The 27056-nt window shown below is 36.5% G+C and overlaps 1 protein-coding gene across 2 annotated transcripts in view; it reads left to right on the forward strand.

Moving 5' to 3' along the window:
* Nucleotides 1-27: 27 nt before the first annotated feature.
* Nucleotides 28-27056, forward strand: part of LOC140159386 (dnaJ homolog subfamily B member 6-like) — an 82915-nt gene continuing 55886 nt past the window's right edge. For both annotated transcript variants that reach the window (XR_011859877.1, XM_072182843.1), the window contains exon 1: nucleotides 28-154. The gene's annotated coding sequence lies outside the window, so the exon portion shown is untranslated. The remainder of the gene's footprint in view (nucleotides 155-27056) is intronic.

The raw sequence follows: 27056 nt of genomic DNA on the forward strand, positions 1-27056 counted from the left end.
GGGTAATTTGGTATCCGGGGATTTCTCATTTTCTTGTCAACACATTCGCGAAGTTTCTGTGCAATACCGTCGGAAATTACGCGATTCTGAAGGACTTTGATATTAAATAAACCCTTGGATCAACTCTTTAGTAACTACACATCAGGCAAGCGAGGTAAGTGCCAGAATTGAAGCTCAAAATTTGACGAAAACAGTTGCATAACTTAAGCTTGACATTTAAAAAAAAAAAAATCACTGAGCTGAGACGGTGAGAGTGAGATTGCAAATGCCGGTACAAAAATTTATTGAAAGCTGACTGACTGCACTCACTGCACTGTTAGGGAGTCCAGTAGTTTCCCGATTTCCGAATTTGTATCTGGAAGCACGTAAAACACGCAAAAATTGTCGTATGTTTTAAACATGATTTTTATGTTCAAATGGAAAAATAAATTATGATTTGAAGAGATTAAAGATTAATCTTTCTAACTGTATGATGTTTTTTCCAAAAAAAGTCCGTATTCTGTCGGTCGGACATCCAGCCTATCTCTAGTCTCGGGCCCAAACTGCATGTGGCTCACGGTTTGTTATGAACAACAGAAACCAACTGTGAAGGAGGCTACATAGCGATGTTGCTGGAGTGGCATTCAATTTCGGAAAAAACAACACTCGACCATGGAATTTAATTTTAAGTTTGTCAGTATATAAGCGGTAAATCAAAATACGTTTCTTCCACTCTGAAGACTTAGAAACGGTTGTGTGATTCCACTGACTATTTGCGGTCGAAATTTACATAACACCAGTGACAGAAATCATCAACAAAAATCGAATCAGGGACTTGTTTTCACTCGAACATCATCAACCGGAAGTGACGTGACACGGACCGACAGAATAATCCTAGATCAATGCGATAAATATGTGTACCTTCAGAGCAACAGATTAGCAGTAGATGCATTCGTCACCATCTTGTCACATGAGCTTCCGGATGTGACGGAGTTTTTGGATCACATATCTCATTAACCCTAGTCGGGATTATGCACTTTCAGTTTCTCACGCGTTTGAACGGGAATTGGATTGCGGACTTTTTCGATGTCTAGTGAGCAAATTTCTTCAATATTTTGAGAAAATGATGTCAAATTTTCTATTCTATATTGTTTGGTAATAATGTCTTTTGCCAATAGTATGTTTAAAGTTGTAATTTTGTGGTTTTGATCGCAAAGATCGGATATTTTCGTTCGATTCAATTCTGAACCCTTCGCAAGGGTGCCGATTTCGCAGAACTTTGACGATAATTTTGCCTTTTTGACACTAAAATGCATTCGATCCTTAATTTTGTTTCAACCGAGTCTTAAATTAGCAAGCACAATAAGGTTGGTACCACTTTTATATACATTGATAAAATTTTAAGATTTTTTTTCAAGTTTCTAACTGGCGCAAATCGTTAAGTGTGTATTTCCCATTGACATCCAAAATGGGAAATACGAGTCTGATGGACATAGGAACGGCGTCCATGAGACTCAGCGAGTCTACATTAACCCCTGACCTAGTCCAAAATCTGAGATTATTATAGGATAGACAAAAGAATTCCCCATCCGGCAATAATAAACAAATGCCCGTTGATAAAGCATGAACGGTAGTCAAAAGCAATTTCTGAGGCACCAAAATCAAGGTAATTTTCCCCGATATTTCTTGTCAAAAGCCTTATAATTCGGTTATAAAGAGTCCATGAAACCTATATGAAACTGGTATTAGATTAAATTATAGACTTTCAAGAAGAAGCTGGCCAAGTTGCAGAGCAATCGGAGGTTGCGGTAAAATGCGAACCATGATTTTGTACAGGGAGGTACTGTGGTAACATGCGAAGTACGGGGAGTGTAGCGGAACTAGCGGTGTGTTAGCGGTGCATGCCATGTGCCTTGTCGGGTTGACGCCGGGTGGTAGATGTAGTGCATTATCGGGTCTTGAGGGCAAGGATAAAAATGAAGAAGGCACACTTAATACAAGTGATATTATTTTTGTTACTACATTTAATCATTTCTATGATACTTAAAGAATCTGTGTTTTTTTTTTCAATTTTTTTTCTCTTCCTTTGTATTTTTTTTTTCAATTCAGAAGTTGAGTAGTGCAGTGTCAGATGAGCTTAATAAACTAAAGACAAGAACATTTTGCATGAGGGCTTCAGAGAAATATGAGAAAAAAACCACTTCAATGAATTGATATTATTTATGTTACTACTTTTAATCAACTCCAGTATTTTAAGAATCTCTGTTCTAAACTTGTTATAGAAATGTTTGCATTTTTTTCCGCATAGGCCCGAAGTTTGGGGTGACTTGAGAAAAAAATAAAACACACACAACTGCACTTCATACTATATAATCATATGTTTTGTTACTTTTTTATTCAATAATTGTCAATATGATATTACAATACTATTTGTCTTTTTTAACTCCCTTTTCCAAATTTTATTAGATTTCAAATAAATTTTGAGACAGTATTCGACATAATAGGGACTTCGTTGCACACATTCCAGTTGGTCGTGGCGACAGACACAAAACCTGTACGCCTTACACAACTTTAATTGAGCATAACTTCACTATACTTCAAGCTACTGAGCTGATTTAAAGACTGTTGGTTTCTCTTTAAATTCTCTTTCCAGTGATACCAAACTTGATAAGGTTCGCTTAAAAAAGGCAAAAAGTGCCGGACTCCCTAGCACTGTGTTTGTAATGTCTAGTCTGTGTGTGTTCAGTTTGTATTGTTTCACCATAGAGTAGACTGCATTTATATACTAACAAAACATGCGGCAATCTTTTCTTAAATCTTTTGAGACCACCCTCATGCCCTATAGCCAAAATAACAAATTCTCGATCATGAGAGGATGTACCTTCTGCGTCAGCGTACTTTTCATAGAATAACACGATCGCGCGACCTGCATGCCTAGCTAGCAACGACCGTGTGATTGGTCAATTCTCAAAAGCTGTGTTTGTGCAATTGCGCCGTAAGCGCCGGTCTTTGCGTAGTACGCTCGACGCAAATAACTGTGCGTACCCAAGTTGGCGCTCATGATCGAGAATTTAATATTTTGGCTATTCTGTCGGTCGGACATCCGGGCTATCTCTAGTCTCGGGCCCAAACTGCATGTGGCTCACGGTTTGTTGTGAACAACAGAAACTGGCTGTGAAGGAGGCTACATAGCGACGTTGCTGGAGTGACATTCAATTTCGGAAAAAACGACACTCGACCATGGAATTTAATTTTAAGTTTGTCAGTATATAAACGGTAAATCAAGTAAGTTTCTTTCACTCTGAAGACTTAGAAAGCGGTTGTTTGATTCCACTGACTATTTGCGATCGAAATTTACATTACACCAATGACAGAAATCATCAACAAAAATCGAATCAGGGACTTGTTTTCACTCGAACATCATCAACCGGAAGTGACGTGACACGGACCGACAGAATAGCTAAGACAAAGTAAAATGATGCAGTTTGATGGCAAATGTGAATTCACCTGGCATACCTATTCTGTCGGTCCAACATCCGGGCTATCTCTAGTCTCGGGCCCAAACTGCATGTGGCTCACGGTTTGTTATGAACAACAGAAACCGGCTGTGAAGGAGGCTACATAGCGATGTTGTTGGAGTGACCTTCAATTTCGGAAAAAACGACACTCGACCATGGAATTTAATTTTAAGTTTGTCAGTAGACCCATTCCATGTCAACTCCAGGGATGTGCACCGCAGCACCTCTTCAATTTTTTTCTTTTTCTGTGTGGTGGTAGATATTGATGAGAAAGTAAAATTTCCGAAAATTTGAGCTTCATACTCCATTTCGTTTCCCGTGGCATCAATCTGAAATCTAGAGCGGTCAGCTTACAAAATGTGTCGCAACGCCAAAGACGATGTTTGGCGGTCCATGAATGTATTAAAGGGAACCATTTACAACTTTGAAAAGTATGTATTCTGGGGTACTTATTTGTGTAGAATTCAAATCTGGCATCAGAAAACTTGTAACTCCTTTACTTTAAAAGATATAGGGCCCTCAAAATGCAACTTCGTCCATCCAGGACCAACTTTGGGGGGTCAAAACTCCAAAAGTAAAAATAATTTTACTGTCCATTGTTTTGCCAGTCAGAGCCCTTTGGTAGGACATTACTCTCATCCAATATTGAGCCTATTAGAATACCGTACTGACCTTGAGTATAGTCCCACCCGCTTTTGGGTGAACATTTTTCAAAATTGGGGGTGGGACTATACTCAATTTCAAAAAAAAAAAAAAAATTATTTTTTCGGTTTTGTAGTGTCCCTGGACCTAGACCTAAATGCTAGGTTCATTCATGGTTGACCTAAAAAAAAAGATATTTTGTATTTTAAATATGAAAATTGATACTTTGTTTTCATGTCATACTCTATTAATGATATCAAAATGCATTCAATGCATTTTGAAATCATTAATAGAGTATGACATGAATACAAATGATCAATTTTCATATTAAAAATACAAAACATCTTGAAATTTTTTTTTTTTTTTTTTTAGGTCAACCATGAATGATCCTAGCATTTAGGTCTAGGTCCTGGGACACTCCAAAGCCGAAAAAAATAAATAACTTTAAAAAAAAAAAAATAAAATAAAAAATTTTTTTTTTAAATTTCTGAAATTTTTCGAAAATTTGGGGGTGGGACTTTACTCGAAGGTGGGACTATACTCGCGTCAGTACGGTACTTTTAGCTGAGATATTACCCATGCAAAACCCCAATTGTACATTTTTTGTACATTTTGACCCCCCTGAAAACCAATGTCAAAAAACCCCCATTCTCCATAGAGTTGTACACATTTTTGATTTCGCATGTATAATGACTTATGTACAACTCTATGGAGAATGCAAACATTACTGATGTGTTGAAGCCATCGAGTCCCAAAGCCAATATCTCTCAGAAATGTTGTCCAAGGACATATTTTCAACATACCTGAAGTTGATGGTGGATCAAAATGCCTGACATTGGTTTTCAGGAGGGTCAAAATGTACAAAAAATGTACAATTGGGGTTTTGCATGGGTAATATCTCAGCTAAAAATATTCTAATAGGCTCAATATTGGTTAAGAGTAATGTCCTATCAAAGGGCTCTGACTAGCAAAAAATGGACAGTAAAAATATTTTTACTTTTGGAGTTTTGACCCCCCAAAGTTGGTCCCGGATGGACGAAGTTGCATTTTGAGGGCCCTATATCTTTTAAAGTAAAGGAGTTACAAGTTTTCTGATGCCAGGTTTGAATTCTACACAAATAAGTACCCCAGGATACATACTTTTCAAAGTTGTAAATGGTTCCCTTTATACATTCATGGACCTTCCAAACATCTTCTTTCGCGTTGCTATACATTTTTTCCACGGCCCCTCCTACATTTCAAATTGATGCCACGGGAAAACGAAATGGAGTATGAAGCTCAAATTTTCGGGATTTTACTTTCTCATCAATATCTACCACCACACAGAAAAAGAAAAAAAATTGAAGAGGTGCTGCGGTGCACATCCCTGGAGTTGACATGGAATGGGCCAGTATAAACGGTATATCAAGTTAGTTTCTTCCACTCTGAAGACTTAGAAACGGTTGTTTGATTCCACTGACTATTTGCGATCGAAATTTACATAAAACCAATGACAGAAATCATCCACAAAAATCGAATCAGGGACTTGTTTTCACTCGAACATCATCAACCGGAAGTGACGTGACACGGACCGACAGAATATATAAAAATTGAAATTACAAATAATATTCGCTATTTTTGACGTAAATCACTAAAATGAACGAGTATCACTAGAAATGCAAAACTGGTGATTTCGATACGAATTCATAACCTCATTAATATACGCGATACATGCCTTTTGATATTCAAATACAGAAACATAGACAATGATGTTTGATTGTCTCTTTTACAATCATGGCGAAATATTGAAACGGATGTGCCTTGGCCTACAAATACAGATATGGACTAAATATGGTAGCGTGAAAGTCCCAAAGGATCGATGTGAAATATAGGCCTAAATGTCAGGATCATGAATAGCATAAATACCTGGTCGTCGTTGATTATGAAATGGTTGTAAGATTGATTGTGATTTGCCACGGATTGTGAATTAATTAATTTAAGTAACTTAGTTAAAGAAATCAGGTCAATAAAGGTGACTCATGACAACATATAAAATTAGCAATATTATATTGTACTGGTTTCCCAGCATAAACTGCAAGCTTCACAATGCACAACAATATATTCAATATTCACGTATCAAGTTTACAATTCCAATCTCATCACTGAAATTATCAGTAAAATAACGACATTATTAAATCACTAAAATCAGTCACTTCATCCTGTAAAAGTCACGAGTGCATCGACATAAAAGCTTCACTTATAAAATCATCGTGGGTTTGTTTACAAATGAACAGCTGATTGCTGTAATTTCCCACGCTCAAATTGATGACGAAATTTAGAGTATCGGACTCTATCGCCGATCTCTCAAATACATTTATTATATTATTTATTTATTAAAAGGCCACGTATTGATTAGAAAATCGTGACAATTAATAAGATGAATTAACTAAAGAAATTAATGATTTATCGACGATGCGTATTTTATTTATCTGACTGAAGTTAAAAATAGAAAAGCCAAAAACCTGATCACGCCATAAGCGAGAACTCACTCGGAATTAATCCGCGCTTACTGAGTCTCCGTGATCCAAAAGTATACAAAAATTATAAGTAAATTAAAAGCACATTTCTAGTCAGATATTATATTAAATACGAATCATTACTTAATTATTACAACACTCACGTAGCTGATCCTAAAAGGATCAGCGAATCTATCAGAATGTCCGAGTGCGAAGTGTGAGTTGCAAGACATGAAAAACACGCCCACCCGGTACACCGCCTGCGCCGCAACTCAGCCGGTCCAAAACAACACGATCGGCATTGCATTTCTATATCGCGCAAACAATTTGGTCGCGCAATTTGCGTCTGGCGCTATGCGCCTGCAAAGCAAGCACGCAATACCTGAGCAAATGAAAATAAAGATTTAAATGAATAGATTATAAAATATGATAAAAATATGATTAGCGCTGCGAAGTTTAAATGATGCTTTTCAATATTAGTAGGCCTACTGAGGAGCCTACTGGGGGTTCCGTTACATTCCTCAGTAGGCCTACTGAGGAGCCTACTGGGGGTTCCGTTACATTACCCCCTTCTAAGAAAACATTTTGTCCTCAAAATACGAGGTAATATTGAAAAGATATACACGGAAAAAAAAACACATAAATAAACACCAGTTTTCAGACTGTAGATCTACTGCCACATTATACAAAACCAAGTCCTACATCACAATTACCAGTAATGCCATTCCTGAGCAAAGGAATCCACCATCATCCAGTCTCATCTCAGGAATCAGGACTATTTACGGACATCCAACATCATAATGTCACAGGATAGCGAATCTGCAGTCATCTCCTGGTTCAGATATTTTTAAGCTTACCAAAAAAAAATAATAATAAGACAACAGTATAAAAAGTCATGAAGAACGAGAGTTAATTAGTGCTTACGTTAACTTCCTGATCAAACGATCAACTCAGTTGAATTTCGTTAAATGCACACGAGAACTGTATCCAGAAGTATGAAATACACGAATGATTGAAACAATAACAAACAGTTCATTCACAAATTATTTCCAATGTTTACATCTTCGCAAATGTTTGAGCTGCTACTGACAGCCCGTATCCCATAAGCAGGAACTACTTTCGGCGCGTTTTTAGAATTTGCAAAATTGAGCAGTCAAAATAATGAATTCTGGTACGAATTCTGATTCTCACATCTACATAAACACATTTTTAACTGTGTTTGTAAAGACAAATAATAATTGAAAAGAATTATCCCTTTATATTGAGGAATAAAACATGTGTTAAACATGTGAGATAAATTTATCTCCAGAAACATTCAATTTTCGCTATTTACCTTGGAAACAAACATGTACAGTTGTAAACATGTACACACATGTGCGTCAGCATGAAGAGTTCGTCGCACACGTACATGTCATTTCATTCATTGAATCAGCTGTTCGCCAAACAATAATATTTGAAAATCTATAATGAACTGTCAAAACACATGTACGATATTTACAATAAAAATGTACCGACTGTTCAATGTGGTGAGCAGTTAAATTTTCTATCAACACTTGTATGTATGGTTGATGTTCACCAATAATAATTTAAATGATTTCCAGCAATGTTTTCCAGCCAGGATTATATTTTGTGAACCATCAAAATGCGAAAATTTCAACACTGCTTGATGACGGCCGTCCATGTCTCTGTGGATTTATATTATAATGTCTCTCTATATAAAGTTGACTGACTACAGAATGGTACTTTTACATGGTGAAATATTGAAGACTGAAAGGTAAAGTGGAGACAAATTAATGCAATTTTGTCTACAGTTTTGCAGACAAATGAGACATGTATTTTTGTAAGCTTATAAAAATAATATACAAATTCATTTCATCAAACAATATAAAAAGGTTTATCCATCCTTCCATCATTCCTGGTTGATGACATCTGTCACTGTGTCAGGGCAGGCTCTGTCCAATCTTGAAACTTCCATCTTCAGGTAGGAACTGTATTCTGGAACACTTGCACTGAAGTTGTAATCTTCTTCGCCAATGTCTTTGACTTCGTCGTTGTCTTTGTTGCAGTTGCCACTCCGATGCACTTCTATCAGGAATCACACAACACAAGAAGAAATTATTTAAGTTCACATGTTCATGAGTTCTGCAAATGATAAATTGTTCTTGGTAGTTTCCTCTTCTGCTTGTAGTTGTAGTGCATGGCTTGTAGGTGCTGTTATTTAGAGTTCTCAGTTTTTGAGGTTTCCACAGTAATTTTAAAATGTCTGTGAAAATGTCTGTGAGAATGAGTCGTAGAACAGCCTGCTTTCAAACTTCGTCTTCATAGATTGAGTCGGTAGAACTGGTCGAACATTAATCTGGAAACATCACACCATTGTTGTCGCCTGGTAGTTGTAAACATCTGATGCCAGTGAGATGCCACATGAATGTCGAAAGTAATTTTGGTTTGTTACTTTCTGTATTCTATGACAATTTCTGAGGGTTTTATGTCTGCTGTAGTGTTAGATTAGAGAGTTCTTGACTCTCTTGATGAGTCAGCGGACACCTCAAATTTCAGTTTAGTCTGCTCAATTGTATGCGTCGTTGTGTCCACACAACAGGTCTATGACTTTGCATACAAAATTACACTGAAGCCATGTAGGCTTTGTAGCTTCTGTCATTTTTAGAGCAGTATGCAGGTAAGTTAAATTACCATTTGCAATCAAATTATTGCAAGTTTTGGTGTACAATGAAATCTTGTACAGATCTGATGAGGTTAAATTATAAATACATTGTTCTTGTCGTTTTTGTACAATATTGTTTGTTCAAAAGCATTTTATACTTTTGAACTGCATCATACCAAATCAAAAGAAAAATCATGCCATTAGCGGGGCCCTCGGTAAGTGCACTCTTCAACCTTTGATTTGATATTAATAAATTATAGTGACAATTCTTAACATGAAATACATCATGAAACTCGTGCTACTTTTGCACATGTGAAGTCACTAAACCTCTTTTCATTATTTCTTGTGGTGACAATTCTTAACATGGTTGGAGGTGCAACCATGAAACTTGTGTAATTGCACTTGTTACACATGTGAAGCCACCAAATGTTTCATCAAATTAACGGATAGCTCGCCTGTTCCAGGCTCGCCTTTGAGCTGAAGGAGATTTTCTCTTTGCTCGTTCAGGAGTTATTTGTACCTGATTTATTTCCTCCGTAATGTCATTTATCAAGTCAGTAATTGTTTTGTCAATAATAGTTTTTGACTCTACATGTACAGGACATTTTCTGAGTTCTTCAGCCTTGTAAAAAGACTCCGTTTCCACTGCTATTTGTATCATGGCATTAAACGAGGCAGGTTTGGCATGTAAAATGTTCAGTCTTACCCGGCTATCTGGTATAGCATTTACAAAGTATTTCTTTGCCAATGCTTGTGTGGAAGAATCCGGCATTGTAGGAAAGACTATTTTAACCATTGTGCGAATATCATGAGCCAGATCAGGTAAAGTTTCATTAGGATTTCTGACTCTATTATTTAATTTCATCCAAAATAATTCTTCCTGGTTTTCATGAACAAACCTTAGGTTCAAGGAAGTTACCAGTGATTGGAAGTTGTGTCTTTTTGAAACGTTCACGTCACTTAATACTCCCTGTGCCGTACCTCTTAAATTTGCAGCTAAATGCATAGCTTTATCATAATCGTTCCAATTATAGTATTCTGCTATCAGTTCGAATTGTAGCAGGTAATTGGACCATGATGTTGTACCATCATATTTATCTAGTTTGATGTCAGGCCTGTTTGGTGCATACATTATGAGCCAGATCAGGTAAAGTTTCATTAGGATTTCTGACTCTATTATTTAATTTCATCCAAAATAATTCTTCCTGGTTTTCATGACCAAACCTTAGGTTCAAGGAAGTTACCAGTGATTGGAAGTTGTGTCTTTTTGAAACGTTCACGTCACTTAATACTCCCTGTGCCGTGGATTGTAGCAGGTAATTGGACCATGATGTTGTACCATCATATTTATCTAGTTTGATGTCAGGCCTGTTTGGTGCATACTCAGAGTCATTAGACTGAGAGTGTGCAGTGGCTTCACTGAATGATGCCAGGTTATCCTGCTCGTTACTATTTTGGTACTTTGAAGTCAGCATTTTGACAATACATTCTATAGCTGCTTCAATTTGACCAACTTTACTGTGTAAAGAGGCTATGTGCCATTGTTCATGCTTTTCTTGCATGTCTGTTGAGTTCAGAGACTCGTTGCAATTGGCAGTGGTGACTGTCATGGCAATAGTTCAATTTTCTTGACTTCAGCCAAATTATTTGACAGATTCTGTATGCTCTTGGCATGAAGGGTTTGACCTGCTTATTTACAGTATTGTCGTCAAATGCCCTTAACTTTGTGTCAAGTCGGTATCAAAGAACACCTCATTGTGATCTCGATTCCGATTTTCAAGTTTCGAGTCACGTGTCAATTTGAAGTTGATTTTCGAGTTTGAAGTTGTTGAGGTTAATTGCTCTTTAACATGAGGTTTTTATGCTTGACTTACTGATCCATCGTTTAAATCTCCTCGATCCTTTACTAACACTATTTGTAGCCAATTTTATGCGGGTCGAAAATCTGGTAAAAAGACTTTCTATCCCACCGCTGCCCCCAAATGAAACGGATGTGCCTTGGCCTACAAATACAGATATGGACTAAATATGGTAGCGTGAAAGTCCCAAAGGATCGATGTGAAATATAGGCCTAAATGTCAGGATCATGAATAGCATAAATACCTGGTCGTAGTTGATTATGAAATGGTTGTAAGATTGATTGTGATTTGCCACGGATTGTGAATTAATTAATTTAAGTAACTTAGTTAAAGAAATCAGGTCAATAAAGGTGACTCATGACAACATATAAAATTAGCAATATTATATTGTACTGGTTTCCCAGCATAAACTGCAAGCTTCACAATGCACAACAATATATTCAATATTCACGTATCAAGTTTACAATTCCAATCTCATCACTGAAATTATCAGTAAAATAACGACATTATTAAATCACTAAAATCAGTCACTTCATCCTGTAAAAGTCACGAGTGCATCGACATAAAAGCTTCACTTATAAAATCATCGTGGGTTTGTTTACAAATGAACAGCTGATTGCTGTAATTTCCACGCTCAAATTGATGACGAAATTTAGAGTATCGGACTCTATCGCCGATCTCTCAAATACATTTATTATATTATTTATTTATTAAAAGGCCGACGTATTGATTAGAAAATCGTGACAATTAATAAGATGAATTAACTAAAGAAATTAATGATTTATCGACGATGCGTATTTTATTTATCTGACTGAAGTTAAAAATAGAAAAGCCAAAAACCTGATCACGCCATAAGCGAGAACTCACTCGGAATTAATCAGCGCTTACTGAGTCTCCGTGATCCAAAAGTATACAAAATTATAAGTAAATTAAAAGCACATTTCTAGTCAGATATTATATTAAATACGAATCATTACTTAATTATTACAACACTCACGTAGCTGATCCTAAAAGGATCAGCGAATCTATCAGAATGTCCGAGTGCCGAAGTGTGAGTTGCAAGACATGAAAAACACGTCCACCCGGTACAAAGCCTGGGCCGCAACCAGAGAAAATAAAGATAGAGAAGCGACACTCTCTGCAAACTGCCTATACCGTTCTATACCGCAGTTGAAGACATCTAATACAGCAGAGTGAGCAGACAGTTACATGTACAATGTGATTCTCTCATTTATAATTAGGATTACGTCATTGCCAGAGCTTTGTTTTGTGAGCGGTACAAAGCGTATAATTCCGCCCACCGCTGTCAATCATTCTGATGAACGAATCAACAAGCTCTGGCAATGACGTAATCCTAATTATAAATGAGAAAATCACATTGTACATGTACTGTCTGCTGTACTTCATGTCTTCCAACAAGTGCCGGAGTGTCGCGGTCCTGCCGCAACTCAGCCGTTCCAAAACAACACGATCGGCATTTCATTTCTATATCGCGCAAACAATTTGGTCGCGCAATTGGCGTACGCGATACACCTGCAAAGCGAGCACGCAATACCTGAGCAAATGAAAATAAAGATTTAAATGAATAGATTATAAAATATGATAAAAATATGATTAGCGCTGCCGAAGTTTAAATGATGCTTTTCAATATTAGTAGGCCTACTGAGGAGCCTACTGGGGGTTCCGTTACATTCCTCAGTAGGCCTACTGAGGAGCCTACTGGGGGTTCCGTTACAATATGTACAAAAAAAACAATCGACCAAACTGCGAAAAAAGACAAAATTGGATCGCGATATAATACGATATTACTGAAAATATCAACAACAACAATAAATGAACATAGTGTATGGGCGAGAAAAAAAAAAACCAAGAATTTTAAGGCCAACGCATATATAGCTCAATCAATTTTTGTTTGTTTTTGTGTTCAAAAGGCTTGTTGGTGATGTAAAACCGGTCCCGGGGCTAGTGCAATGTACAATGTAACATCATCTACCAATTCCTGATACCCTCACACGTGGCTGTCATTTCATTTCATTTCAAAAAAAAAAAGAACAGAAATTATAAACCGTGGGAAAATATTTGTTTACCTAACTGTGGGAAAATATTTGTTTATCTTAATAGGTAAACAAATATTTTCCCACGGTTTATATTTTTGTTCTTTTTTCAATGGAATGAAATGACAGCCACGTGTCGTGTGAGGGTATCGAGAATTGGTAGATGATGTCACATTACACTAGCCCCGGGAATTGTACCCAAATATGTCGACTAAAAAAGGAAATTTAGCTCAAAAAACACTTGCATCATTCTGGAAATCGTGCACCTTGTCGGTGATGTAGATGAAGCCACCACATCCAGTGAGTTGGTTGAAAAATCGGCGAGTGATTGGCGTAAAAATGATACTAACAGTGAAGCCAGGGATATTATCTTACCTCACGTTGATGAACGTCAAAATAGTGTTCTTCTGGTACGGTATTCAGTGTGATTTTATGTTTGCTTTAATTTTGGTGCATGTACAATTTTTGCTGTAAGATTTTTTGGGGCTGCAATAACCGCTGCATGCACTGGTCAGTACCGGTAGGAAAAAATTGTTTACAAGGGAATGGTAATCGGTGATCAGATTGGTCGATCAGAGAGGGAATTGATTTCAGAACTTGACCTGATCGGTCCATAGGCCTTCAAAACCCTATGATCGGTCAGTCATTACTTTTTATGGGGTCTTATTTGCATATTATTTTGTCCAAAATTTTTTTATTCCCCTCCCAGACGTTTAAACAACAGCCCACTAGGAAATTTGAGGGTTTTTAGGTGCATATATTGTACCCACATAGTGGCGGTGATACAGGGGGGGTCAAGGAAGGCATTCCCCCCAATATTTTTTCTTGCCCCCCAGTTTTGAGGCAAAACCCTCAAATTACGTAAATTTGTTGATTTTCCCCCTGAGATTCACTTTGCCCCATGCCCCCCCCAAAAAAAAAACATTCCTGGTGCTGTACATGTACCCACATACATGTAGGTAACATCTTCACCTACTTTAGCAAGTTTAAAAAAGTTAATTGTATTTTAATGGATCTGGAATGAGCGTTTCGACAGTATTTTTTGTGGGACTTGAGAGCACATCAGACATATCGAATTGCATTCTGAATACGAAGAATGTCTTTCTGATATCAAATAATTTTCATTTTTTGAAATTCACAATATAATACAAATTTTATGACAAATTATTAACATTTGATATTTTCACATTTTGATATAACAGTCCTCGAAGTAAATTTTATAAATCTAATGATATATTCTTAAAGTGTATGTAGCTGGGAGGAAAAGCAGACAATCAATTGAAATGAAAATTTTGACCTTTCATATTGAAGATAGGATTTTTTTTCTAATATTTCCTAATTTTTTTTGGTGTTTTGGGGAAAAATCCATTTCTTCAATAATGAAAGGTCAAAATTTTCAATTGATCGTCGGCTTTTCATCCCACATATATACACTTTAAGTATAAATCATCAGATTTATAAAATAAACTTCGAGTACTGTTAAGGGGGAATAATACCCTGATTTTCATCAGTACCCCTCTTCTTTTTTTTCTTGCAAATTTATGAAGTACATAAATATGTTCATCACCTCATGTCCTGAACTTATAAAATATATCTACATACAAACAGGGTTCCCGTTAAGGTTTTAAAAATGTGCGTCCGTAATGACGCAAGTTTGCTGACGAGCTTGCAAAAACTTGCGTCCAGACAGATTTTTGTGCGTCCATCTGAAATTCACGATTTATTACGATACACGCGTACCCCGGGTCTACACCTCGCCAAATGTTGATTGTTAAAAAAAAAAAAAAAGTGCATTTTCGCCGTGATATTCCATCTCCATTCGCTATGATAATTTTTCTCATTTCTGTGTCAGTTTTGGTCCGAAACGTGGTCAAAAACAGGTGCATAAACATGAGCAAAGTATGTCAATCTTGAGCAAATTTTCGTTCGTAATTTTACTTCGCATTTCTTTTTTAAATTAACGTGGTGTTGATGCTACAAAGCTAAAACACGCTGCCACAAATAATACTGAAAAAGGGTTATCATTTGGATTTTGTCTTTAAAATTGTTTTTATTCATCGTAACAATAATACTAATAAAGGAAACCTAGATTATTTATGAGAAAATAAACATAAAATATTAAAAATTGAATTTTGTCAGGTTGTGATAAATAATTAAACATTAACCGCACGTTAGCGGCACTGTTGAGCTTGCTTGTAAACAAATCAAACAGCGATCGTTCGGAAAGCATGCAAAAAGTGCATGATTTCCTGACGTTGCATTTACAAATATTGCAGAATTTACTTCAATCCTTAGGAGGTGGGTCAAAATTTTGGGGCTTTTATTATCTTAAAAATATAAAAGAATACAAATTTCTTATTTTTATCATCAATTAATGATAAAATTTCGAAGTTTTTTCTGCGTCCACATGCATGTGACATGGACGCAAAATACTTGATTTGCCATGTGAACTTGCGTCCAAATTTGCAAAATACGCGTCTGGACGCAATGACGCACACTAACGGGAAGCCTGCATACAAAGTGTTTTTAAACCATTTTAGTAAGTCATTTTAGCCCTATATATTTTTTGTTTACTGTATCCTAGTAACTCAGATGCGTGTTTCATATCAAACCATAATTTATTCTATTCAACATGTTCAAGTAGGGTACATGAATAGAATACATTAAATCCTTTGTTATACTCTCTATAGAAAATCTAGTGGTGCATGCAAAATATATAACACTGAATAAATTAAATAAACACTTACACAATGGATGCATAGTCATTAGTCAATTTAATAATGTGTTGTTAGGAGAAGAAAAGGCTATTAGGTCACCGTATGTCAGGTTATAGGTCAATTGGTTCAGGTCAAATTTAAGCATCAATTTTGAATACACATGTGAGAGTCTGTGATATCATAATGAGGCATAATTTTGATATTCTGTCTTTAACTGGATATATATCGAGAAGTGCAAGGTGGATATACTATTATACTTTGGGATGTAATATACCTTGGGATGTAAATGGTGAGTACAATTTAGAATGCCTAGTTGAGATGGATTTCACAAATAAATATAAAATAGTTACCAAAATCACAAAAGTTAAGCTTACGGAAAACTACCCAATATGGTGGTATAGGTGACAAGAAATACAATTTTTTCAACATTGCTGTAGTATGGTTGTGGTAGCCTGTTACCTGTTACCTGTGGCTTAATTAAGTTTCAGTGAAATAATGTCGCTAGTTAAAAATACAAAATATAGCTCAACATTGAAAATAGAAGCATTTTAACCAGTTCCTTTTTTGACAGTTGTGGAGCACCAAGTTCATGAAGTCATAAAAGAAATCAGGAACCACTTATTCCCATTTTACATATCAACTTTATTTCCCTAATGTGTTAGCAACACATATTCAAAATTTTAACGAAATCCTTTGAAGCTTTCCAAAATGAATTTAAATCATCAGTGATGTACCACCTTTTGGCTTCTACTTTTAAAAGCATGTAAGCTACGTTGATACCGATGCCACCAATAAAACGAGAAGATTTGCCCCTTCATTTTGCATACCACTTTGCCAATTTTTTTTGTAATTTCTTCACAAAATGCAAAAAATGCAAAAAAAAATCAATGGGTGTAGTACCCCCTTAAATATCAAAAATATCAATTTTTAATCATTTGCCATAAAATGTGTATTACATTGCAATTTCAAAAAAATCAAAATTATTTGATATCAGAAGAACATTCTTCGTATTCAGAATGCAATTTGATATATCTGATGTGCTCTAATGTCCCACAATAAATACTGTCCAAATGTTCATACCCCACCTCTTAATTTTCATGTAATTTTGATCTGATCATTCAGATTATGTACATGTACCTTAATTTAGGTGGGTTTTTTTTTTCATGTTGAAAATATGGTTTCTCAGTTTTGAACCAGGCTCTCATAAGTGCACCCAATTGAGTCAGACATGGTATTGCCACGATTACAGGTACATCTATAATTGAATCTTAAGAATGGGTATTTTTTTGCATCAATTTGACTCTCGGAGTCCTAATACTATTATTGCTATTCAAATAATATTGGTCCAACACACAGGCTACTAACAACATCCAGGGAAGTAAATCACAGGAGTGTGAAAGAAATTTTCTTCTGGCATGCATGCCAGAACAGGTTTCTTATTCTTAAAACCAATCAAATTAGTTTAGACATGCAGTTTAAGTATATTTTAAATGGGGAAAGTAAAAGTATGCATCTTGATGTTGATGTAGATAAGCAGGCAGATCTGTGATCCAACGTAGGTAAATAAGGCTGGTGTTGGAAATTAGAAATTTGAGGTTTTGGTGTCAGGGCACTATAATAAATATTTCAGGGATCTAAAATGAGCGTTTATTGCTTTTCGACAGTATTTTTTGTGGGACATGAGAGCACCTCAGACCTATCGAATTGCATTCTGAATCTGAAGCATGTCTTTCTGATATCAAATAATTTTCATTTTTGAAAACGTGTCTGTTAAAAAGCTATGCATGGTCTTCAATCTTTAGGAAGAGGAGAGGAACTTAAGCTAATTTGTTACTCACAGCATTGTGGGTAATAGGCAAGGGGCATTGGGAATAAGGTAATCAAATATGGCCGAGGGTCCAACTCGGAAGTGGTAAAATATCGCAAAACTATCATCAAAATAGACAGTCAAAATGACAAAATATATAAAAAATCAAGGTTTAATCTGAATTACTAGATATTCATTGTACATTATAGGCCAAGAAAAGGGAAATTTATCCAGTGGTTAGAGCGATGTAAACGGATAGAAATATGAAAGTTAGTGCAGAATTCTGTGGAGTTCAAAATTTGGCATACTTTGTAGGCGTAAGCTTATATCGAAATTGTAAATTGCGAAATTAAATACTCATGAAAATGTCGATCATCGCCAATTCAGCGAAATAAAGTACCCATAAAATTAAAGTGTTTTACAGTATGTTCCAGTCATCATATATGAGGGGGAGCAGATTAGGGTAGCACTGTCCTCACTTGGCACCACAGAGGCCCAGGGTTCAATCCCCATACTTACTCTTTGCAGGTACTCATGTTTCCTCCTGCATCAAAAACTGGGATTTCTTTTCTGAGTATTTGTTCTGCAGAAATAAAGAATGTTGATACTGGATAATGGCGTAAATGAGTAATCACTGAATCCAAGCACCAAACCCTGAGAAGATAACTTACTCTTCCCACAATGCATTTCTTCCCTGTACTGATTTGCTATTACCGTATTGTTTGTAATAAACGCCGGGGGCGTTGCATTTTTCCAAAAGGGGGGCGTTTATTGGAAGTGAATTGTCAGTGAAAAAAGCTTTAAAATCGTGTTCAATTTCCCGATGGTGCTCCTATTAAAAGGAGGGATTTACACTATACATGATATCGGCGCCCACGGAAAATGATATTTTCGTGGGGAATACAACAAAATTACACCTGTAAGTGCATGGAATTAGTGAAATTCTACCATAATTATGCAATAAAATGGATGGGAGTTGAGTCATAATAGGTTTTGTCCATTCAATTTTGCGATCGTGAATGACATGACTGATGCAAGTTTTAAGCTTACCTACACAATATGTCATGGAAATGTTCGCATTTTTGTCAAATTTTCACAGAAAAATTGGAGGGGGGCGTTTATTAGAGGGGGAGCTTTTATTACAAACAATACGGTATATTCAGTGCAACATGGGTCCGATCGATAAAGACAAGAAATACCTCAATTACATAGTATTGACCCATGTTGCACTGAATAGCAAGTCAGTACAGGGAAGAAATGCATTGTGGGGAGTGTAAGATATCGTCCCTGCACCAAACCCTGTACATATTTTGGCCCATACCTCATTTACCGACATCCGTCTCATTTAACCATGTTGTGTATCTAGCTTTCATTATATGCATGTGTCAGTAGTAGACATGAAGACAGCTGGTGCTACAACCTAGAGGCTTTAACAAACTATAGTGTCCCATAAAAGAAGAACTGCTTTCCTTTTTTGCATCAACTCTTTTTTGGGGAGGATGATAATTTGCAGGTTGTATCGTGGATTATTTGATCAGAGGGAATCAGAAGTTACAAATATAACTAGTGGATTTGGCTGGAAAATGTTGTGTTTTGCTTTTAAGGTTACAATGCTTCAAATTCACAGAGTCCGAAAATGTGTTTCAGAAATCTTAAACTCACTTTTCCTCACAAATTTTATCCATTGAGAATTTTAATGCATGCATATCCCGTTGAAAATTTGCTGGGTTCCAAATTTGACAACCAACTAAACAAATTCAACTCAAAGTTTATTTTTGTAATTATGAGATGTGACATAATTTTCATTAGATTATTTACCTTAAATTATACATCATATTAATTTCAACCTTCAGCACTTAGCAGCATACTTTTATTTTCATGTAGTATTTGGGATGCGTCGAATTTGCAGTGTTTACAAACTGGCAAATTGCAGGATGGCGTTTCAATTAATATACTTCCAGTTTCAGTAGCAGTAATTCATCAGGCTTTAATTTGATTTGAGGTCGTATCATATGTAACACATCCTGTCAGTCAAAACAAAACGACTACATGTAGCATCCCAACCATTTTTGTGGGACACAATTTATGAGTTTTGTGTCTGTGCTTGTCAAGCAGTGTTCATTTTGAAAGCTTGATGATCATGTCAGCTTCAATCTTCTTCACCACATAGCTCATAATTTTGCTTTTGTTCAATAGTGGTATAAATGGATTGACTCTGTTATCGGCAGTGGAATCACAGACTGTCAAATACGTTCAAGCATACTTGTGCACATCTATGGCGTTAAAGGGACTATCAGAGGTTCGTCAAGGACCAAAAAAAAAAATAAATCGAAAAAATATATCGAAAAAATATTCAGCTTCAATCTTCTTCACCACATAGCTCATAATTTTGCTTTTGTTCAATAGTGGTATAAATGGATTGACTCTGTTATCGGCAGTGGAATCACAGACTGTCAAATACGTTCAAGCATACTTGTGCACATCTATGGCGTTAAAGGGACTATCAGAGGTTCGTCAAGGACCAAAAAAAAAATAAATCGAAAAAATAAATCGAAAAAATATTCTTAAAGTAAACTTTTTTTTCGGGCCTGGCAAACATCAGACTGCTTTGCATTCCCCTTTTGATAAACAGTTCACACCAGCTATAATGCCATTCCATCAAACACAACACATCCCCAGTGACTGCTCTGCCCCTATAGAGAAAGATGTTGCGGTTTTCGGATGGGAGCGGTTCTTGTTCTGAACTTGCAATCAGATGAGTTGATATGAATTTCCAAAAGGGGCTATGAAGTAGACTAGGCAACCAACCATATAAAGATTTGTCTCTCCTGACTAGTCTGACGAGTAGGACCTACATTGTAGCTGGGTTTTTTTGTGGCCACATTATTTTTCCTTGGGTTTCGTGGTTGGTGGACTTTTGCGGTTGGTGGACTTTCAACGGTTTATTTGAGCAAGATGGTCTGTGGTCCTACATGTACTCTTCAGACTATCTCTTGACATGAAAAATGCACAGAGTTTTTAGCTTATTGATTCATTAAAATGGTTGCTACTGCATTAGTACAATTCTAAAAGCACTAAACATGATGTGTGGGGAATAGTGTAGTTTGGGATTGACGGATTTCTGAGTGTCCCTCTAAAATTAAGGTCTGAATATGCATGAAATGATATGAATTTATTGCAATCTTATATTTTGACAGTAAAAAATTACAATACTCTGTACATTGCTATTCATGTGAAATTGAAAAGTGCAATAAATATTGACAATTTAAGGCTTGAATGTATAGCCAACTTTAATTCTGAATTTCTGATGGTAAAATATTGACAATTTTAGACTTGAATAATGAATTAGATGGCAAAGTATTGACAATTTAATGCATGAATTTATTGCAAACTTTTGATGGTGACAAATTGACAAACAATACACATGGATTCACAGTGCATTTCTATTCATGTAAAAGGTGAGCGGGATGGTATAATGAAAAACAAAGATAAATGCAATTTATCGCGTCTGACGTCACCTGTCAATCAAACTCGAGCACGGTTTGTTTACAAGTGTCGTGATGATGACTTGCTGAACGCGGATTTATAACCGGGCGCCTTATTGTTGATTTTGCACCTTTCGACATGCAAACCATCTCAAAAGTTAGGTCTTTATAGTAAGAAACTTTCTTTGGTGAAGGCACCATGTCCACAATGCCTAGAAAAGCTGCTTTTTGCCTTGTAAAAGTACGAACTTTTTCGCCATTTGCTGCTATTCCTTTTCTCCGATCAGCACCAGATAGATCGGCCTTCCTTTTACGCGCTGATTAACCTGTGTAAACCAATCAAGGATCGTAATTGACAGTGACATCAGACGCGATAAATTGCATTTATCTCTGTCTTTAATTATAGGAGCCATTTTTATGCCTCCACCGCGAGGCATACTGTTTTTGCAATGTCCGTCCTTCCGTCCGGATGCGATATCTCGGGCATGGATGGGCAGATTGACTTCAGATTTTCAGGATAGGTGGGTCATGGTCAAAAACTCTGGCTACTTTTTTTGGGTGAGGTTCAAGGTCATATACTGAGGTAAAAGGTCATTTGAGGTCAGAGGACCCATTTTCCTTATTTACCTCTTTTCTCGGAGACTGGGGTTCGCACGTTCCTCAAACTTGGTGGGTGGGTGTATCTTGACCCCAGACAGAACAAGTTTATATTGGTTAGTGGGTCAAGGTCTCCTGAGGTCATGCAGGGGTCATCTGAGGTCAAATTAGCAAAAATAGTCATATGGCCATGAAACTTGGTAGGTACAGTCAACATTTAGAGCCAAAGTTTGGAAGGTCATTTTGGGGTCATCTGGGGTCACCCAGGGGTCATCTAAGGTCAAATTAGTAAAAACTGTCGTATGGGCATGAAATTTGGTGGGTACAGTCAATATTCAGAGCCAAATTTTTGGAAGGTCATTTTGGGGTCATCTGAGGTCATCCAGGGGTCATCTGAGGTCAAATTAGTAAAAACTGTCATATGGGCATGAAACTTGGTGGGTACAGTCAACATTTAGAACCAATTTTTGGAAGGTCATTTTGGGGTCACCAGGGGTCATCTGAGGTCAAATTTTTAAAACTATCGTATGGGCATGAAACTTGGTGGGTACAGTTAACAATTAGAGCCAAATTTTTGGAAGGTCATTTTGGGGTCAACAGGGGTCATCTGAGGTCAAATTAGTATAATTACTATATGGGCATGAAACTTGGTGGGTACAGTCAACATTTAGAGCCAAATTTTTGGGCGGTCATTTTGGGGTCACCCAGGAGTCATTGAAAGGTTGTTTTGGGGTCATCGAGGTGTCATCTAAGGTCAAATTCAGTCTCCTCTTTTAGGCTTGAAGCTTTGTATCAACTTGTGAATTCCACATCACTCCCTTTGGTGGAGGCATCACGGTCGACGCTATGCGTTGAAAACCGCGACATCCGAGAACCGCGATCCATCTAGGTTTTTTTTCACTTTTAGCCATTTGATTTAATAATATAAAAAAAATGCAGTGTATTTCTAAAATATTAATTCATTGATCTGAGGAAGCCAACAATCACAATTTTCACAGGTGTTGCGTTTCTTGAGTTAAGGCCAATATCAAAAATGTTTTGGGCTCTCCCCACCCAAGAAAATTCATGTATAGGATGGAAATGAAGCCCATTATTTCTCCTCTATATTATAGAACCCACACCAATTCTCTTGTGTGTCAGCTTTATTTGTCTCAAAATTCAAGTACAAACACTGCTAGATCATGCTCCCCTCTGACCTGCCTTAAATTGAAAAGTGAAATATAAATTGAACAACCCTTATCAGTTTACATAAAGTTGGTATCCAATGAAGTTTACAAGCAATATCTCATAAAACCACAGCACTAAAATAGAACGCAATCAAAAAGTGCATAAACTGACTGAAAATTTAACTTCCAAAATTTTAAATAGTGTTTTTGTGAAATCACCATTTTAAGTCAAGTGTAAACGTGAGAAGATTGCGAGGCAATTTTCCCATTGAGTGCATTGTTACGTTTGGCATTGAGCTTGCCCTGGAGCTAAGTCGGACTGAGACAAGGTTTTTTTTTTCCTTGGCTAGGACAAGCAATTGACAAGAAGTGGATTGACTTGCTTTTCTCTATTATGTATTTTATGCGACTGGTTCTGACTACACAATATTTGCTTTTTTAGTATAATTGGTAAGTGAATGGTGAAAGCCAGACCTCTGTGGAAAATCAGCTTTGCCCTGATCGCTGCTTTGCAGTTGAATACAACTTTAATACTTTAATTCTAAAATGCCACTAATTTTGTATAAAAATCTCTAATACTTAATAATTTCTTTGTTTGCTGGGACAATGTTTTAAGAGGATAATAATCCTGCGGTTTCTAATTGAATCTACTTTTAATTTGTTTATCAGAACTTAAAGCAAATAGTTTAAAATTATATATCAATTTCAATAGACTTTTTATAGTGTACGGTAACTGAATGTGTCTGTTAAAGCATGCCAAATTTACTATCCATTGCATTATTCCATCAAATTTCAGAATTTGGCCTTTTAAATAGTCCCGAGCTTTGAGCTTGAGACTCTTTTAGGAGAGCCAAAAGTAATTTTCTCCTGCATGTACAGTGCATGGCTCTCCTACAGCTCTACTTAAAAGCTCTGCATAGATATGAGTGATTTTAGCCGATTGGTGAAACTTCCAATGTTTATTTTGACTTCATCCTCATCTCTCCCTAGTAACCTTCTAGGAGAGCGGTTCTGCAGCTTTCTACTGAATATCATCTGAATTTTTTTTCATTCAAACCAATTTTTATAGATATTCAGAACTACATGTATCAACTATCAAGTAAGTTTACTTCCTTTCTACTGGACACAGATCATCTCCATGTATTTTATTTTTAAATAACTTCCATGATGTACATGTAGGATTTGATTATAAGAACAGAAGTTGATTAAGGGCAGGGGGGTGGTGGTTATTATCTTTGTACCAGAGATGTAAGTTTTCGGGAAATCTCCTGGGTTTGTTTTGGTTTGGTTCTTTTTCGGGCATTTTCATGCTTCTCTCAGGAGTTTTTTCGTGGCTTACATGTCTGTCGTGTGTCTTTTCCCCCCTCGGGTCAGTCCCAAGTACAGGGAATTAAAAAAAACACACACACAAAAAAACAACTGAGTGTACAGTATGCATAAAGTGTAGTTGTATGAGGAAGCTTGTTTTCATTTTTCTCATATCAGGTTACCACTGCCAGAGATAAAATGTTATCTTGTCTTGTGACATTTCGTGGAATTTTTTTGATAACCCCAGGTTAATCTTTTCTCAGCTATAGTATACATGTACATGTAGGTCTAGTTACTATAGGCAAAATATTAAATTCTCTATTATGAGTGGACAGTGTCTGCAATAAGTGCGTAGCAGTAGCAAAATGCTACACAATTTTCATCATTTGCTACACAATTTTGGAATGTGTTGCAATTTTGTACCATTCATAATCATAAGCATTCGCTCCCAAATTTGGTAAGCATTTTTTAATGCGGACCCTGTGAGTGGAGGCTTCTGCGTACTGTTGCGTTGGCATACTTTTAGTGGAATAACATGATCGTGCGACCAAACCTCGACCGTAACCTAGCGACAGCCATATTCAAAGTGTGATTGGTCAATTCTCAAAAGCTGTGCTTGCTCTCTAAGTGTGTGTCTTTACGTAGTACGCTTGACTCAAATATCTGTGCGTACCCAAGTTGGCTCTCATGATCGAGAATTAGATATTTTCAGTAAACCAAGTCAATGAAATCTCAAATATTAAATGTGCCTTTGAATAACAATATTATAGCATGAAATGCACCCTTATGTTCCCCTCAAGTACTCTGTTGAATGCATGATTTACCAAGATGTGAAAAACTCCCAGTCCCGAGGCCTGCTTGTCATAGTGTGTAGTTTGGACATGCTTTTACTGAATACGTGCATGCAGGCTTTCATATTATTATTGAACTATTTTACGCAATAAGCAATAATCGGTTATGAAAATGTTTTTGGACAATTTAAACTGATGGCATTTGATGTTAGCAATCAAAACCTGGTTTTTGGTTTTTCTGTTTTTTGTATACACACACACACTTGTCTTTTTACTCTTTGTAGAATAAGGTATTATCTGTCTGTCGGATTAAAAAAAAGTTTCATAGCCATCATGTGGTATAGCCGGGGAGCCGGCAAGGCAACTTTCAAGGGGAAAACGTTGATGAAAATGGGCTAAAAAGTAGAAGAAATGCCTAAATATCTTGAATATATCAGGGTGGCTAGCATTCCACAGGGGGGAGAAGGGGGCAAGACTTCTTGCAGGGGGCAGCTGCCCATTTCCCCTGGCTACACCACTGAGGGTACAGTATTTGCACAGAGTACTACAGAGAGCGTACCACCAGTCAAAGTCTCCGCATCATCCGATAATGAGGGCTGATTGTTCCATGAAATGCGAGTACAGGCGAGACTGCTACACAATTACCGCGTATTTTCATGGTCTATCGCGTAATCGCGAAAGCACGCAACGCTCTATCGCGTAAACGCGAAGGCACCCAGCGCTGGCGTGATTGTTAGACACGACACGATCGAACAATCGGCCCTCATGAATATGCGAGAAATCACACTGTACAATACACGGGGACTTTGACTGTTGGTACATGGTCTGTAGTAGTCTGTGAGTATTTGTCAACTCTGGAAGTTGAATAATTTTTCCAGAACTACTGTACTACTAAGGGAACAAACCAAAAGTTTAATGATATCCTATAAATGAAATTCCTTTTGTCAGTGGGGGAAAATGGGGTCAAAAAGTTCTATATTACGTTTGTAAAAAAGTAGTGAAAATATTGGTTGAAATTGATCTTTCAGATTTGAATTTCAACATTTCACACTTACGTACATGTAACTTAACATAAGAGAGGGGGTCAGCCTCCTAACGTTCTAACAAAAGGACTTTCATTTATTGGACATCATCAATCTTTTGGTTTGTTCCCTAATACTTCCCTACATTTGACTTTGGGGGAAAATAGCTGGTTCACATTTCACAGTATTTGGAACGACAAAGATTTTAATTAGTATTGAAGGTTCATAATCTTGTGGATTAAACTATTTAGGTTTTTGTGCCAAAAGATATAGCTGAGCATTCTTTGACACAAATAGACACATTTAGCAACATCCTTATTTTGTCAACTGCCTGTCTCTTGTAATAAACATAATCACTGTGTGCTCGTACTGAGGACTAAATAGATTTATCTTTCCTTTTTTTGTTGTTGATAAAACTGAACATTGATGGCCATGAAAAAGGTAATATTTCAAGTTCAACCAATCAATCACACCAATTTTTAATTTCCAAATTAAGGGATCTAAAATGAGCGTTTATTGCGTTTCAACAGTATTTTTTGTAGGACATGAGAGCACCTCAGACCTATCGAATTGCACTCTGAATCTGAAGCATGTCTTTCTGATATCAAATAATTTTCATTTTTGAAAATCACAATATAATACAAATTTTATGACAAATTATAAAAATTTGATATTTTTCAAATTTTGATATATAACAGTCCTCGAAGTAAATTATATAAATCTAATGATATATTCTTAAAGTGTATGTAGCAGGGAGGAAAAGCCGACGGTCAATTGAAAATTTTGACCTTTCATATTGAAGATATGGATTTTTTTCCCCAAAAGACCTATTTTTTTTGGTGTTTTGGGAAAAAAATCCATATCTTCAAACTAAAGGTCAAAATTTTCAATTGATCGTCGGCTTTTCATCCCACCTACATACACTTTAAGTATAAGTCATCAGATTTATAAAGT

This window comes from Amphiura filiformis, chromosome 8 (genome assembly GCF_039555335.1).
Source record: "Amphiura filiformis chromosome 8, Afil_fr2py, whole genome shotgun sequence".
Classification (NCBI taxonomy): Eukaryota; Metazoa; Echinodermata; class Ophiuroidea; order Amphilepidida; family Amphiuridae; genus Amphiura; species Amphiura filiformis.